Source organism: Thamnophis elegans, chromosome 10, assembly GCF_009769535.1.
Source record: "Thamnophis elegans isolate rThaEle1 chromosome 10, rThaEle1.pri, whole genome shotgun sequence".
Lineage (NCBI taxonomy): Eukaryota > Metazoa > Chordata > Lepidosauria > Squamata > Colubridae > Thamnophis > Thamnophis elegans.
The window spans coordinates 34,611,865-34,629,209 of NC_045550.1; the positions used below are offsets into that span (position 1 = coordinate 34,611,865).

General features: G+C 39.1%; 1 long non-coding RNA gene across 1 annotated transcript; it reads left to right on the forward strand.

Annotated features, from left to right (window-relative positions):
- Positions 1-4,403: 4,403 nt before the first annotated feature.
- LOC116513799 lies at positions 4,404-4,761 on the forward strand. The gene is made up of 3 exons (XR_004256038.1): positions 4,404-4,470; positions 4,568-4,609; positions 4,733-4,761. It is a non-coding gene; the product is annotated as an uncharacterized LOC116513799 (long non-coding RNA).
- Positions 4,762-17,345: the final 12,584 nt, after the last annotated feature.

Here is a 17,345-nt window from a genome sequence, read left to right on the forward strand (position 1 = left end):
TCTAGTTTTGTGTGAAGCCTACTTCACACAACAGACATAAGGACAATTTTTCCTCTCAAATGGAACAGGGCTATAGGTATGGTCTGAAAAAAATCAGGATGATGGCCACAGCTGTGTGTATGCTTAAAGGTCCACCTATTTTCATATGCATTGGTTGTGGCCACCATCCTGACTTTTTTTTAACTGTATCCCTGGGTAGGGGAAAGGCAATTGTATCATGATATAGACTAGGAAGGTCAGGAAAGGTTAGATAATGGCTACTGAATTAAAGCACTCTTTTCTTGGAAAGGAGGGAAAAGACTACCAAAATAACATGTTGTTGCAGCAAGATGTCTTCTTCCAACCCTCTCTGGTTGACTGCTCGATTATGTGCAATCAAGCCATTTTTGGCTCTTAGCAACCACATAGATTTTTATCCATGAACACACGGGTGTAGAACCTTTGCTGCCATCATCTTCCAGCTGCTGCTTCATCTTCTTTTTGTACCATTTTACTTGGAAAAGAGCAGAGGATAGCAAGAGAAAGAAACATTTGAACGTTTGAACACTCATGTGCAGCTTTTTAGCTCATCCTTACAAGGTTAGATTCCAACTGAGGGACCTGGAAATTTTAAGCTGAGGTGAAATGTTCTACCAAGCCATATACATTTGGACTTAGTTTAAACTGAAATAGGCCACTTGTGTAGTGCACTAGAATTTTACAAAAATACTGCCTTGGAAAAAAAAATCTGATGACTCCTTTCTCCATGGATATGTTTAGTTTCAGGTTTGCTAATAGTTGTAGGATTCCAGATTAGGTAGAAGATATAGTCACAATGGAAATCAATGAAAGACACTCCCTACAGACCTGTGAACAATTAAAGGATATTAAGTGGATGGGTAGCATCCAACATGCCTCAACATGCTCTGTGGAGCAACATCAAGGAATTTCTGGAGTGTTTTGACATTTTCCAGTATTAAGATACAATATGATGTTCACTGAATATAATCCCTACTAAATTCAATGGGATTTCTGTGTTAAATTCCAATCAACTCAGTTGCTATACATCCTCCTTGAAATAAACACTTTATGGCATCATAACATTAACTCCTCCATTGTGCCAGGAGGGCATTCTGCTCAGGAATCTCAGAAGTACTTGGGTTAAAGATTACTAATGTTTTCAAGGTGCGCAGAACCACAAACTAACCAACCATATTTTAGCCTCTCTATAGAAATCCAGTCTATGTTGTAGGAGAAGAGCCATGCTACTCTATGGCATGGGTGTCAAACTTGTGGCATCATGTTGCCGTCATGTGATGTATCACAATGCTTTCCCCCTTCGCGGAGCAGAGGTGGGTGTGGGCTTTGCATGATGCACATGTTAGTCTGAAATGGTGCTATCACACTCTTTCAAATTTTTAACCCAGTCTTTGTGTGTAGGTGATAACTAATAACTTATACGAATCCAAGAAATTAAGTTTACTTGATTAAGTAAACCATGGTTCAGTTAATCATGGGCAAGTTGTTGTTAAAAACAGCCATTAACCCTAGATTCCTGCTGGACTTTTAAAAGGAGCCTTATTTCTGATGAGATTTTCTTGAGAAAAAAATGTTTACCTACCAGAAGAAATTAAATCTTGCAAATTTTTAATGTGAAGTAATACATTTCCATAACAAGAAATTCCCAACAAGAAATTGTACAGAATTACATTTCCCAACAAGAAATTGTACAGAATTAGCTTCTTGCCCTATAGTACTGTTACATTTGCTGGAGTATTGAGCTTTGTTTCAAGAGACCCAGATGAATAAACTGAAAATAAAAGCAAGTTGTAATTCACTCCTGCTGGCTGTAGATTCAACAGTGCGGTCTCAATTCCCAGAGCCTGGAAAGTGGATACAATTTTGGGTAAACGCACTGGTCTTGGTGGGTCAAACAGCAGCATGTCTATGTCCCAAAGTCATGAATTTCTGTGAAACTGAGAACACGAATGTGCTATCAATGCCACCCCATGCCCAAGTTAACCATGGGAAGGGCCCTTCTCCACTGCGAGATCTGCTGTTCTGAAGCCATGTAGGATTCCTTCATATTAAGTCAGCAAGATGTACTGGGAATAATGGAGACAGCTCATTTTAATGTTTCTTTTTGCTGTTTTACAGATAGCTATCCCTTTCTTTCATTGCTTCTTTTACAAAACAAGAGCAAGTTGTGCCTAATCCTAAACCAGGCTACTTAGTTGGCAATTTTGTATTGTATACCCTTAAACTTTAGAGTGAATAAATGCCACTGGCTTAGTAAGATTTACTTCTTGGCAAGTATATAGATCACAGGTATCAGACTTGCCATGTCACATTGCCGTCACATGACATTTTGCGATGTATTTCCCATTCGCCATGCTGTGGTGGGTGTGGCTTGCCAGTAGATATAGTTCATACCTTTTTTTAATGAAAATTATCAGTACTTTTGATCAGTGACATCATCAAAGTAAACAAATCCACGTGCTGATTACGTCACCAGATCATGCCCCCTAAGCGGAAGTGACGTGCACAGCCCCCACCTTCCGGATGTGACGTGCATACCCCTCCTCCCCGGCTGGGTGTGCATAATTGACCCCATGTGGTGCAGGTTTCACAAGATCATAACCCTAGCCGGATATGTGTAATGGCCTAAGTCTATCATGATGAGTAACCCTAACAGATAAGTTGTTGTGCAATATCCTAACCCTATTTTTTCAGATAAGACGTGTTGAAACTTACCCCATCAAGAAAGATGCCAAGACTCTGTGTACATGATTAGTTTAACCCTAGATTAATTCTATGGACATTCAAGGGTGGTGGGAGTGGGGTTGTAAAATAAAAAAATGTTTTTTATTTGTAATCAATCTCCTAAGGGCTGCATTTAAACCCACTTTTTTCCCTAGAAGGAATTTATTTCTAGGCAATGTTGGTTTTAATTTTTGTTGAGACATGGGGTCTGCATTTAACCATTTTTTCTCTAAAAGGTATTTATTTCTAGGTAGATTGAAGCCCGCCAACAGGAAAAGACAAGGAATATTAACAGGAATTAAAATGTTCACAATAGGCAACCCCGCCAGGTTGCATGCAGTGGATAAGCCTGTTCATTCATGCCTGGGATATGCCCTGACATGCCTTACTTACCCACCCACCCCACTCCTCTGTGATTCCAGGCATGCGCAAGAGACATGTGTGGGACATGCCCGGACATGTCTTACCCGCCCCACCTCACCCTTCCCCTGTGATTCTGCGCATGCGCAAGGCGCACTTGTCATTACAAGAGCTGGTTAGTTTGCCTTAATTTCAGCAGTCTCTTGAAGATGGCAACCTCTGATTCCAAATATGTTTTTAAAACAACAGCAAAAGCCAGCATCGAATGCTCTGACACAAGATCCCTGCCACCAGAATGCAACAAACCCTATATGGCAACCTCAGAAGGGGATTTGTTTGATATAAATTTGATCCCCAAACCTCCCAAGCATGGGCGTAGAATAAGAAAAAGATCTGGCTTCATTGAAGAGAATATAAAGCTTTGTTATTGCAGATTCTGCAAAATATCAAATGGTAAGTCAATATAAAAATTAAGAAAACAGTATTTGATTAGTTGAAACACCCCAATCTAATTCTACCTTATTTCCTGTTTTAGAAATGGTGGAGCCTCAAAATGTCAGCATGCCGCAAGTTCTGAAAGCGTGTGTTATTAAAATAATACATCATTGTTTAATTGGATGTTTAAAATCAGAAGATAATGTGGATGGAAACAGTGAAACAGAACTTATTAACAGCTTATGTATTCGGCTTTCTATGCCGCATGTTCTCTGGGTCATCATCAGTATTACTGACAAAGTGAATAAATTATATTTCACCCGGGATACATTTGACGATCTCAAGACATTCATACAGTGTATCGAGAAGAGCCATAAACCGCTGTCATTAATGTCAAAGATTGAAGCTGAATTGCCATTGGCTCTGAAGAGGATCATATGCCAGAATGTAACAGAAATTAATTACAAGAAACTGTTAAAGCTATGAAATTTATAATAAAATGTGCTTTACAAAACATATGAAAGGTGTATTATGTTTTTTTTCTTTTGCTGACCCTTCTGTTTAAACTTGTCAGATGTTAAACACAGAGATACAGTTTAATTAAAGCTCATGTGATATTATTCATTTGGAATTTCCTATGCTGGTTGGGGGGGCCTGGTCAGTGTTTGCAAAAGGTGTGAAGAACTCATCAACTCTGATGCGATTAATTTGCTACATTAGCTTCTATTCAAATGCATCTTCCGGCTAGGCAGGGCGGGCAGTTTTTGCAAAAGGTGTGAAGAACTCCCCTTTTCTGATGTGATTAATTTGTGACATCACTAAGGTGTATAAAAGCAGGAGACTATACGTACTATACTGGTTTCTGGCATAACCATACCTCTGGAGCAATTTGAACTGCTAAGAAGACCCCTATTCAGAATGGAATCTACTATTGTAAGTAATTTTATGCCTAATTTTGAAACACTTAGATGTAAAATGGTTTTTATAGAGTGCTTGCTTATTTGTTTGATTGAATTTTTTCTTTCACTAGAATGAATTGACAGATTCAGAATGTTTGATGGGTGTTACAATTGTAAGTAGATTTATGGCTAATTTTTTTTTGATGCACTGACCCCTTGTTAGATGTAAAAAGTGTTTATAACATTCTTGCTTTCTTGCTTGTTTGTTTGACTGTTTGTTTGGTTTTTTTCATTAGAATGAATTGACAGACTCAGAATGTTTGAGGGCATATGAAGGTATTTATCTTTCATACTTTCATATATTTAGATTCTTATAAACATTCTGCAACAATTCTGACTATTGGGATTTTTTTCTTTTCCTCCAGAATGGGTGGACGATCAGGCATTCGTGGATCTCACTATTCCTGCAGAACCCCAGGGGTCCCAGCATAACATGACCCCTCAGCCTTCCACAAGCCACAAAGAACGAAGGCCGTTAGGAGGTATAATATCTAGCATTTTATCCAACTATAACTCTATTAGTATTATTTTTTAGAAACTAAATGTGTGTATGTGTTTGTGTGTGTGTGTGTGGGGGGGTGTTTATTTGGAATGTTGGTGATAACTTTTTTGGTTCTTTGCTTGTTTGTTTAATCAGAGCCGTCCTGCAAAAAAGCAAAAATGCATGGCGCCGGACTTCCTGAATCCCCAGCAGACAGTGTTAGTTGTGATTCTATGATTGTCTCTCAACCAGAAGAAGATACACGCCATTCTATGTCCCAGCTACAAGCTCCTAGCTCTGTAAACTCTCAAAATGTGAACAATGTTTATCTGGATATGGTGCAGGTATGGGAAAATCCTATCCGGAATTTTAGAGCTGTGGAATATTATCAGCGATACAGATTTGTTAATCTTGACCAAATCCGATCTTTTGTAGTTGCTATAGAGGCCATTCATAATGTGTTACAGATTCTTTTGAATAATGTAGCCATGAACATCGGCCCAAATGATTTTGTTCAACTACGGTTGGATGCAGAGGGGTCCTCTCTTTTCTCAAAGGAAGTGTATGAATGATTTAAACGCTGATTATTTTCTGACCAGTGTTGAAAATCTGCTACAAAGTAAGGCTGAGATATTGTGTGTGTGGGGGGTAATTTGCAATTAGTGGTTACCATTGTGAAGAACAAGGAGGGAGGAGGGCTTAGGAAGTTAAATACTTTGCTGCTCACCAGAGTACTGGAGAAAAAAAGACAGCATCTAGTAGATTTCAATGTGGAAGGCGAATTTCTTTGTTTTGCCAGCTGTTTGCTCTGTCTGATTGGTTTTGATGGTAGAAAGCAAGAAATTATTACCAGGGCCAGGGAACTTCACAGCAGACTGGGTATTTCCACAGGAAACAGGATTGACTTTTCTCAGGTACACATCTTTGAAAAACATTTACAGGTCACTATAAAGATCTTGTTTTACATGCAGGACGGGTGGCGGTTTTTTGTTACAGGTCACCCACAGCAAGAAAAAATAGTATTTATATTATTACACGACAAGCATTACTATGGCATCAAAAATATCAAGGGCTTTCTGGGCGAACGCTATTTCTGTAAATTCTGCCACACGGCTTACCACCACAAATTTAGTCATGGGTGTCAATATATTTGCAGAGTGTGCCTAAAGCAAGAGTGTCAGTAGGTTGAGGTGGAGAAGGTGCTGTGCTGTAGGTGCAAAGCACCTTGTTGGTCTAAGGAATGTGCTGAAAGACACACACAACTCGCTAAGGAGGGAAAAGTTGAGTGTAAGACTAAAGAATATTGTGAAACATGTGGTCTTTATGTCTTTACCCCCCACAAAAAGTGCAAGGAAGTCAAATGTGGGCAGTGCTCTGAGAAGGTTGAAAGCTTGGAAGGTCATTTATGCTTTCTAAAATCTTTGAACCAACCACAAATTGGTGAAAGATACATTATTTATGATTTTGAATGCTGCCAAGAAACAGGCACCCACATACCTAATTATACATGTGCCAGGGATATGTTGAAAGATGAGGACGATAAAGATGTTGTGAGGTGGGATTGTTATGGTGTTAGATGCCTGGAACAGTTTATAAAGAAATTTATAAATCATAAGTTTAAAGGATGTACTTTTATTGCACACAACTCCAAAGGTTATGATGGATACCTTGTACTGAGGCAGCTGATCCGTGAAAAGGTTAGGGTTCAACTTATAAGTCAGGGGGGGAAACTACTGTGTATTACCCTTCCAGACTATAAGATTCGGTTTATTGATAGCCTCTCATTTTTACCACTTAAATTATCCAAATTACCCAAAGCTATGGGGTTTCAAGGCTGCAAAGGATATTTCCCTCACTTGTTCAATACAATGGCCAATCAAGACTACGTGGGACCACTCCCTGAAACCAAGTATTACAGCCCAGAAACTATGATGCCCGGGGAGAGAGAAGAATTCCTGAAATGGCACACTGCTAATAGAGGTACTGTGTTTAAACTAAAGAAGGTTCTGGCCTACTATTGCAGACAGGATGTAAATATATTAAGAGAGGCCTGTATTCGATTTAGGGATCAGGTGATGAAAATGACTGAGCGTGAGTACCACAGTGGGGTCGGGTTGGATATTGTTGAGGAGATTCAATGCATTGACCCCTTCCAATATATCACATTGGCATCTGTCTGCATGGCGCAGTACCTGTTCATGTATTTGAAAAGCAATACCATTGCTTTAGATCCTTTGGACAATTATCACAATACACAGAAAAGGTATTCGGCTCCAGCGATTCAATGGTTGTTGTATATAGAGCAAACTGAGAAGCTCAATATTCAACATGCTCTGAAGGGTGGTGAAAAAAAAGCGGGCAAATATTTTTTGGATGGTTTTGCGGTCATAAATGGAACCCCCACAGCTTTTGAATTTCACGGGTGTTTTTTTCATGGGTGCCCTGTCTGCTACTCTGAAAAAGACTTCAACAAATTACTTGATTCAACATCTGTCTGTATTTTTCGGGGTGCACGTCCTGTTTTAAAGATATTCTGGAAGGTAGATGTAACTTCCCTCCCTGATTTATCAGATAAAGGGGAGGCCCAGGCATATTTAGATAACACATTGATAACTGCTAAGATGTATTTTTTTTCCATGGTTTTCTTTAGAAATTTTGGAGACATCTATGAGATCGGCCTGCCATTGATGATCTAAGCCGGACATTACTGTTTTATTTCTAGGAAAATTAATTCTTGCAGGCTTATGAAGCGTATAAGCATCTTGCCCTGACAGCCACGTCTTGACTTGCTTAATGGTCAGGTTTTTATCATGTTTTCTAGCTTCCTGGAAAAGGGTATTTACTCCTCCATAACTCCCTACATATCCTGGAGTATAATAAATATGGCTTAGAACCTTTTCATGCTTCATTATATTGAAAGAACACTGACAAATGGGGCAAGCATTGACATTAACACAATCTTTTATTGGCTATACAGAGTTCAGAGGGTTATGCCCCCTCCATCAGAAAAATATCCCTCATCATCACTATCAGAAGCAGAATATAGAGGTGCATAACATGCTATTTTACAATTCGTTGAGTCTGTATTCCACAAATCATGTCCGCAGCCACAAGCAAACCAGTCTTTACACAGATTGCAACTCTTAACTCACTGTTTAGATAGCGTGGTCTCTGGGATAGCTCAGAACCCCAGTTATAGTCTAGATCATAAAAATCTGCAGAAGCTTTATGACCGCAGCAAATAGCACTGGAATATAAAATCGGGGTGTCTTGAAGAGTTTGCTGTCTAGGAGTTATTATTTTGGAGTCTGCAAAATATAAAGCACATCTTATTAGTGAATTATCCACTCCAGTGTCATTTACAACATCATAAATAAAAAAAAACATATTTACTTACCATTGCAGGGCGATAATGAAGCATCATTCGCTGTTTCACATACTGTCCGGTAAGTACTCTGCACATCATCGTTAAAATTACAACACTCCATGCTGCAGCCATGCAAAACAGGTCTGAATAAAAAACTTTCTTTATCATACCCCTTGCAACAGGGTTTGTTGCATTCTGGTGGCAGGGGTCTTGTGTCAGAGCATTCGATGCTGGCTTTTGCTGCTGTTTTAAAAACATATTTGGAATCAGAGGTTGCCATCTTCAAGAGACTGCTGAAATTAAGGCAAACTAACCAGCTCTTGTAATGACAAGTGCGCCTTGCGCATGCGCAGAATCACAGGGGAGGGAGGGGGTGGGGCGGGTAAGACATGTCCGGGCATGTCCCACACATGTCTCTTGCTCATGCCCGGAATCACAGAGGAGTGGGGTGGGTGGGTGAGTAAGGCATGTCAGGGCATATCCCAGGCATGAATGAACAGGCTTATCCACTGCATGCAACCTGGCGGGGTTGCCTATTGTGAACATTTTAATTCCTGTTAATATTCCTTGTCTTTTCCTGTTGGCGGGCTTCAATCTACCTAGAAATAAATACCTTTTAGAGAAAAAATGGTTAAATGCAGACCCCATGTCTCAACAAAAATTAAAACCAACATTGCCTAGAAATAAATTCCTTCTAGGGAAAAAAGTGGGTTTAAATGCAGCCCTTAGGAGATTGATTACAAATAAAAAACATTTTTTTATTTTACAACCCCACTCCCACCACCCTTGAATGTCCATAGAATTAATCTAGGGTTAAACTAATCATGTACACAGAATCTTGGCATCTTTCTTGATGGGGTAAGTTTCAACATGTCTTATCTGAAAAAATAGGGTTAGGATATCGCACAACAACTTATCTGTTAGGGCTACTCATCATGATAGGCTTAGGCCATTACACATATCTGGCTAGGATTATGATCTTGTGAAACCTGCACCACGTGGGGTCAATTATGCACACCCCAGCCGGGGAGGAGGGGTATGCACGTCACATCCGGAGGGTGGGGGCTGTGCACGTCACTTCCGCTTAGGGGGCATGATCTGGTGATGTATTCAGCACGTGGGTTTGTTTACTTTGATGACGTCACTGATCAAAAGTACTGATAATTTTCATTAAAAAAGGTATGAACTATATCTACTCTTGCCTGTGACTCATCTGGCCCGTGGGCTGCCAGTTTGACACCCCTGAATTGTGCTGTTAGCTTAGGACCTAATTCAAAAATCTCACTATGTGTTAATGATGTTAATCATGATTTATTGAATATACCTTGATTGGCTAAGTACCACAATACCATAAGCAATTTTATGAATTTTTGAACTATGAGTATAGAAACTCTTTTGAACTATTTGCTAGCATAAACTGTAGTTGGTGTAATAGCAGTGGTAAAATTCAATTTTTTTTACTATCAGTTTTGTGGGCATGGCTTGGTCAGCCTGGCAAAGGAAGGATACTGCAAAATCCCAATTCCCTCCCCACTCCTGAGGGAAGGCTATTGCAAAATCTGCATTCCCACCCCATTCTGGGGCCAGCCAGAGGTGGTATTTGCCGGTTCTACAAACTACTCAAATTTTCTGCTACCGGTTCTCCAGAACCGGTCAGAACCTGCTGAATTTCACCCCTGGATAATAGTTATAGTGCATACCTAACAGTAATGACTTAATGTGATATATAAATCAAGTGGAAAAGAGCCAGTTAATCTCTTGGTGCCCTCAGGTAAGCTACCTGACCTGCTTGATATTCAGACCTGCCATTACATCATCAGCAATGCCTAAGGAGAGGACAGTTTGCTTTTCAATGCCACAGAAATTACGCTGCCTCTGAAAATGAAGTCACCTGAAAGTCAGCCTGCTATATATATGGATTTCTCCCCTATGATTTACTTGGAAGAAAATATTTCTCAATTCACTGCCTCGTCACATTCAGTTGGTTGGATTTCAGTCAATAAAACTTGGGAAAGGATTACATTTTTTACCCATTTCCATACTTGTATGCTGATGTTTTCCCCCAATTGGAAATAAGCAAAGTTATGACCTACACATTTTTCCAAGAAGATTCATCTGCAGCTAGTTTTATTACCACATCCCAGAAATAACTGCCCTGTTTGCAAGCTTGCCCTTTCCATCCAAATATGATGCAGTTGTTCCATTTTTGCATTGATAATCTCACATGCTTCAAAGGAAGCCACTAGGCAAAGATTGTGCAGTGACCTGATTGGGACCAGCTGAAAGCCACCTTGGACACATTTTGGAGCAATAGTAAGCCTTTTCCTGATCCACCCATCAGGTTTTAATAATAATTTTTAAAAAATGCCTCAGACTGACTACTACAGATGGTGGTTCTTGACTTCCTTTACCAATTCTGGCTCTGTGACAGAAAAGGAGAATAAACAAAGCAGTTGTAGAGAATTTAAATATAAAAGGAGTTCATATTATCTGTGCAATAAGTGGTAACAGGTTTATCATTTGATTTGCAATGTGCGCCCAGACTTCATGCAAGGATATCAGACAACGGCAAAGATGACTCCCATTTCCACAGGTCACTCTTTGTTGTGTATCATCCACCTTTCCTACATAGGAGAGAACAGTGGCTGCCTGGCACCAAACCTGGTTAGGAAACAAAAGGTTTAACAGACTCCGCCTGAAATGAAGTTCTTTCTGTGAAGATGTCTTCATTTCTCAAAGAGAAATGCGAAACAAGGGGCTGCCTCCTGACAATGCTAAGCCATGCTGTTTCTTTGGCTTTGACTTACATTCATTGTATAAACTCAGCCATTGTGGTTTGTAAACAATGATTTCTAGCTTAGCATATTGTGTCAATAATAGAGCATACACAAAACAATTTTTTTTGCTTTAAACTCTGAACAAAATAATCCCATCTACAAAATTATGCTGAAGGTTTTTTAAATGTTCAGGCTGGAAACCAACAATTGGTGTTAATTTTCTGATTTGTGCAACTTTGGAATATACATATACAGCATCTTTGTTTGGATGGACAATATTAGGGTCTACAAATACTGGAACTCTCTAGAAACAATTATGTCAGTTACAAAGTTATGGAATGTAATGTCTAATACATTTATTGGGAAAAAGGGAATACATGGAAAAGGAAAAAAGGGGGTTTCACATGCTAAATTGACTTAATGGGGAAACCCAACTTTACAAATCAGAAAAAAAAGATAATATTAGTTTTTATAGGTATTTGTTACCAATAAATCAATTTGATATGCAGGTGCTAAGAAATGAATGGAATTAAGAATTAGAAGATCCTATATTGCCTAGGGTCCTAAACAATAAGAGAGTACATTAAGCTCTATAGTAATAATCTCAGTGAACCTCAAATTACAACTTAAACAATAAAAATAATGTTTAGAATTTATTGGATTCAATTATGTTTCTATGGAAAAGGACTGTCCAAAGTAGCACATTATTGGAGATGTAATAAGGATAGTGCTTTTTTTTAAACTTTGAAAACAGGCATGTTTTGTGTCATGCTCTGATCATTCAGTGTTCAGAGCATTTAGCATTCAGAGATCAGAAGATGTGGAAATCAAAATAGTTTAGGGATCCCTAATCCCTAATTCAGACATCACACCAAACATAATGGAGTTTGATTTGGATTTGGCATGGTATTGAGTTTTGGGCAAGTGAAATTACAACTCGTGCCCTTGTGACCCCTAGGCTGGAGTACTGCAATGTGCTCTACATGGGGCTGCCCTTGAAGAGTATTCGGAGACTTCAGCTGGTGCAGAATGCAGCCGCGCGAGCGATCGTGGGTGCGCCTCGGTTCACCCACGTAACACCTATCCTCCGCGAGCTGCACTGGCTGCCTGTTGATCTCCGGGTGCACTTCAAGGTGCTAGTTGTTACCTACAAAGCCCTTCATGGTATTGGATCTGGGTACTTGAGAGACCGCCTACTGCCAATTACCTCCACTAGGCCAATAAGATCCCATAGATTAGGCCTCCTCCGAATTCCATCAGCCGGCCAATGTCGACTGGCAACTACCCGGAGGAGAGCCTTCTCGGTGGCCGCTCCGACCCTCTGGAACGAACTCCCCATGGAGATTCGTACCCTCACTACCCTCCAGACCTTCCGTGTAGCCCTTAAAACCTGGCTGTCCTGACAGGCCTGGGGCTAGAGACCTCAACCCCACTCGAATAGGATGACTGTTGCGTTTTTAATGATATATTGTCTTTATGTTTGTAACTTGTTTGTCCCCCCCTCCCCCTGAATTGTGAGCCGCCCTGAGTCCCCCCAGGGAAAAGGGCGACATACAAATAAAGCAATTCAATTCAATTCAATTCAACCTCGAGGGTTTGCAAATCCCCCAGATCTTACCAATAGGGATTACATCCTTAGCTTCACCATCTGAAGTGCCTGTCTTTGCTCCTTTGCTAGAAAACACGATAGGCAGCCAGTTCATGAGCTTGGTTGTTTTCTATGTTGCACCATTGGCAACCAAAGACTTAGTGGTAACAATAAACCGGAATGCCAGTTCTGATGAATGGCACTACAACAAGTCATTTTGAAGGCTTAGTTATTTGTGACTTTAGCCTTAATGGTTTTTAAAGGATCAACTATACTTAGTATGATGGGCAAACCCTGACAATGTTATAGAGAATCAGTGGGTAACTTTGTCATTTTGTCCCAGTCCAACCTTCCTTACGGGGTGGGCTTTTTGGGGTGGGTGGGGGGGAGAGAAATAGGAACACTTCATAAGCTACTCGGAATCCCTGAGTGAACTGTAATATAAAGTATATAAACAAATAATTTTGAAATAATTAAGTTTAGGACAAAAAATGATCAGATAGTAACATTAGTCCACTTTTAAGTACCTTCAGGTCTGTTCTGAAGTACCAGCTAGCAGTTAATCCAGGCCCTTCCTTGGCCTTAGCAAACAGTCCACTTGGATAGTGGTGGCTATTTGTGTACAGAAGAATGTCACAGTGTGACCTGAGTCTTGGGGGTGAAGAGGAAGCCACCGCAAAGCTTCCATTAAATAATAAACAATTCTGTGAATTGAAAGCATCTGATGCCCTGTCCCCTCACAGCGCTATCAGGAGGAAACAATTGGGCAGTTTGCTCATCTTTCATAGCGCTGGAGGAGATAATTTTACTTTTCAAAGGAAATGAAGGTTTCCAGCTTTCTCTTTGTTAATTATTACACAAAACTGATAATTCCTACATTTAGATGTCCTCTTAAAAAAATATACTTTGAGGAAAACATAATCTTTTTTAATTAACAGAGGAAATCTGTTAAATCCGCTTAAGTAGTACTTACTAAAAAGATGAAAACATATGATTTTGATTTACAAACCTTTGCATACTTACCTGTGAGTAGATCCCATTTAATTCACTCAGAGGTTTTCCTGAATTAAATGGGATCTACTCACAGGTAAGTATGCAAAGGTTTGTAAATAAAAATTATATGTTTTCATCTTTTTAGTAAGTACTACTTAAGTGTGTACAAAACTGCATTTTAAATCATCCAAAGGCAGCTAAGCAATCAGTTGGTTTTAACTTCAGTTGCATTCATTAAAGTCTATCTTTGTCATTTGTTCACTGAGAGTTTGAGCCATAAACTACCACAAACAAATATACTGGTGGATTTGAAACTGATTCAGGCTGCCATCCTGTGGGCAGACTTAAACTGAATGGAAAATATCTGAGTAAAAATGCCTGATAGAAATGTTACTGGTCTGAGTTACCTTTTCTGAAAAGCATAATCCGAAAGCAGTTTTAAGCAGGATTTCTGTTCCATCAGAATTCATTCAACTATCTTTTTAATGTCATTGACAACTGGGATTCCTTTTTTTTCAAACAGTAATTGTGAATTATATTTATGACTAGGGCAAATTGGTTTGTGATTAAAAGCAGAAAAAAGACAGTTGATCTGTCCTATGCATGCCACTTAGTTCTAAACATATCAGTGCATAGAAAATCTATAAAAAGATTTCTTCCCACATATCAATAGGGCCTAAATACATAAGGCTATAGGCAAGAAATGGAAGCAGGCATGGATCTTGAGGGAAGTCCAATTCAGGTTTTAGGGATAGTCCTCAATTAATGGCTGTCAGCTAGTTTTCCTTGGACTCAGTAAATTTAAAGTCTCTTTCTGGGCAAAAGGACAAAACAATGCTCTGACTTCTTTTGCCCTAACCTTAAATATAAATTACAACCCTCAGAAATAAAATCAACTGGATGCAATCTCCCCCTCAAAATAAATAAATAAATAAATTCTGCAATTCCATTTAACACTTACTTAGAAGTAATCTACACGGATCCCATAATTACTCTGGGATAAAAATAAATAGGTCTGACTTTAGTTCCAAGAGTTTCTTTTTGTACTTTCTGTTCTATTGTAATATTGAAGTAAAATTGAAAATGCACAAAAGTCTGGAACTAGCAATTACGTTGCCCTAGAAAACATGGCTAAGACTGTTCAATGGTGATAAGTGGGACATACAGAGAATAAATATATTGAATTAAACCAAAACATGTATTTTCACAATCCAACTGGTAGCCAGCATCAGCTCCCCATATTCTCCCTAAGCTGAGACCCTAAAATGGGTTGAAAGTGTGTTTCCCTGATTCTCAGTATGTTGTCTGGGAATTTGGGAAATTGATACACATCTGATATGAAAATCCTAAGTTGAGGTTCCTTCTATGTGGTAGCTAGGAGTTGAAAACAATTTGGAGGCATTTAATTGAGTAAGGGAAGGCTGCGATGCTGTGTCTTACAATAGCTCAAGTTCAAATCCCAGTAGGGGTATGGCTAGCTGATGAGAGCTAAATAGCTTGAAATAGATCTATACCAGTCTCCCTTCAGTAATATATATATATATATATATATATATATATATATATATATATATATATATATATATATATATATATATATATATATATGCATACATTCAATGAATAGATAGAATTACTCTTTTCTTATGAAAAAGTCAGACCTTTTTATTCCATTCTTCTTGAAAAAAGTGTGTTTAGGATCCCAAACTACAACCTTAAGATGTTGACATGAATTCAATGATTTTAGGCAAGCACAGTTTTGGTTTAATAACTCCTGTATTTGGAAAGTCAGAAGACAAACCCCTTCAAGTGTTGTCCCCCCCCCAAATGGGACAATGACTTACCCTGGCACTGGTTTGGAAATGCCAAATCAGCCCTCAACAAGTACTTTAAAACACGAGCCCAGCATCACCCCCTGCAGATTTATTCAGAACTAAATCTCACTAAATTTAAGAACTTATTCCTGGATAAAAAAAAATTGGATACAGTTTTTTGGGGAATAAACTCCAATATCCATAGTGAGAGTTATTGCTGAGCAAACCTGCACAGGATCTGGCAGCTACAATGGTCATCTTTGGTTGATTGTGCTCAGCAATCAGAGCACACTTACAAAGGAGCATTACCTGCATGCGTCCCTGTGCCATTGATTTCCAAATGGCCATTTGCACAAATCTAATAGACAAAATTGTTTCTAATGTATACTGTGTTTAAAAGTAGACAAGAGGGTGAAGGAGATTTTATCGTTTTCACAAATGTATAGGCTTCCTCCCTTTTATTCTTTTATTTGTAAAGTAGTGGGGTTCCAGTCCTGCCAAGTTCGTTTTAGTAAGATTTGAGTAGCTGACTGAATTCCTTTCAATGGTGTTCTTTCCTCATCCATCCACTCCTCATCCATTATTAAATTAAGTGTACTTTATCACAGCTGTTATATAAAAATATAAGTTTAGACTGAAAACCATATGCATTTAGTTGGCGAAAACCTCTTGCATTTAATAGGACTTTACAGAAACAAGGATATTTTTCTAAATATCTACATGGAACAATTACATAGAGTAAAAGAGGGACAAGATAGAAGTACACTTTTCTAAGGAGAAGAAGAACATTACATAAACCGGTTTAACTTGGAACCGTTTAATCATGGACTTTAATTTCCTTAGATCTTGGTTATTTTAGGTTCGATTCGAGGCCTGTGTGCTGGGTCCTATGGCTTTAAAAGCGATTTCCCCCGTAGAATTGTGTCTTCGTTCCTTTTCAACCACCATCTGAACACAAATCTCTAGCAACACGAACCTTTATGGAAAGAGAGAGAGGATGAAAAATCAAATGAAGAACCGGACAATGAAAAAATCGATTAAATGGTGCAATTGGAGAGAAGCGTCCGATTCCCGAAGTCATAAAAAAAAATTCCTGATTTCCCCAAATATAGGGGAGAAGGTGCTACTTAGAAGCTCCTGCTGATTTTTCCTGAGCATTTCCCTGCCCCGCCTCCAAGATCAGTTCCATAGATAATTTGTTAATCCCTCGGATTCCCATCATTTCAGGGTCTTCCTAAAGGCTGGAGAAAAGGAGAGAAGAATCGTCCGAGTGTTTTCACTCGGAGTAAAGGTTGCCCTTGTTGTTGCCACTAAGGCATGCCAGAAGCGCTCCAGCGCACACGCTCTGAGCTACGCTGTTCATTTGGGAACTGATTTTCGAACCGCGTGTTTTTTGTTTTGCTCGGGATTTATTTCCTAAAACATGGGTTTAGGATTTCTGTCTGTAGGATTTTCATGGGGGGAGGGGGAAATCGAGCAGAAGGGAGGACAATATTTCAACTGAAAAGGCTTGGAATTTTATTTTGGGTGTATCGAGTATATGGAAAAGATATTGGTCATTCGCCCATTTTAGGATTTACTGTCGCGATTTGTCCCAACACACGCAGCCCTCTTTTTATGTTGTATATACCTAGGATCCTGCTACCCAATATTTTTAACACCTGCCTGGTGTGTCCCTTGCTTTGTTAAGAAGAGTGTAGCAGCCGCAACAAAATAGATTGCACAATTCACTTACCTTTAATTTTTAATTTTCTTTAGCGAATTAACGAACGAGTTTGTAATCTCAGTTAATGCAAGACAATGTGCGGTGTACATATTTTTACACACTG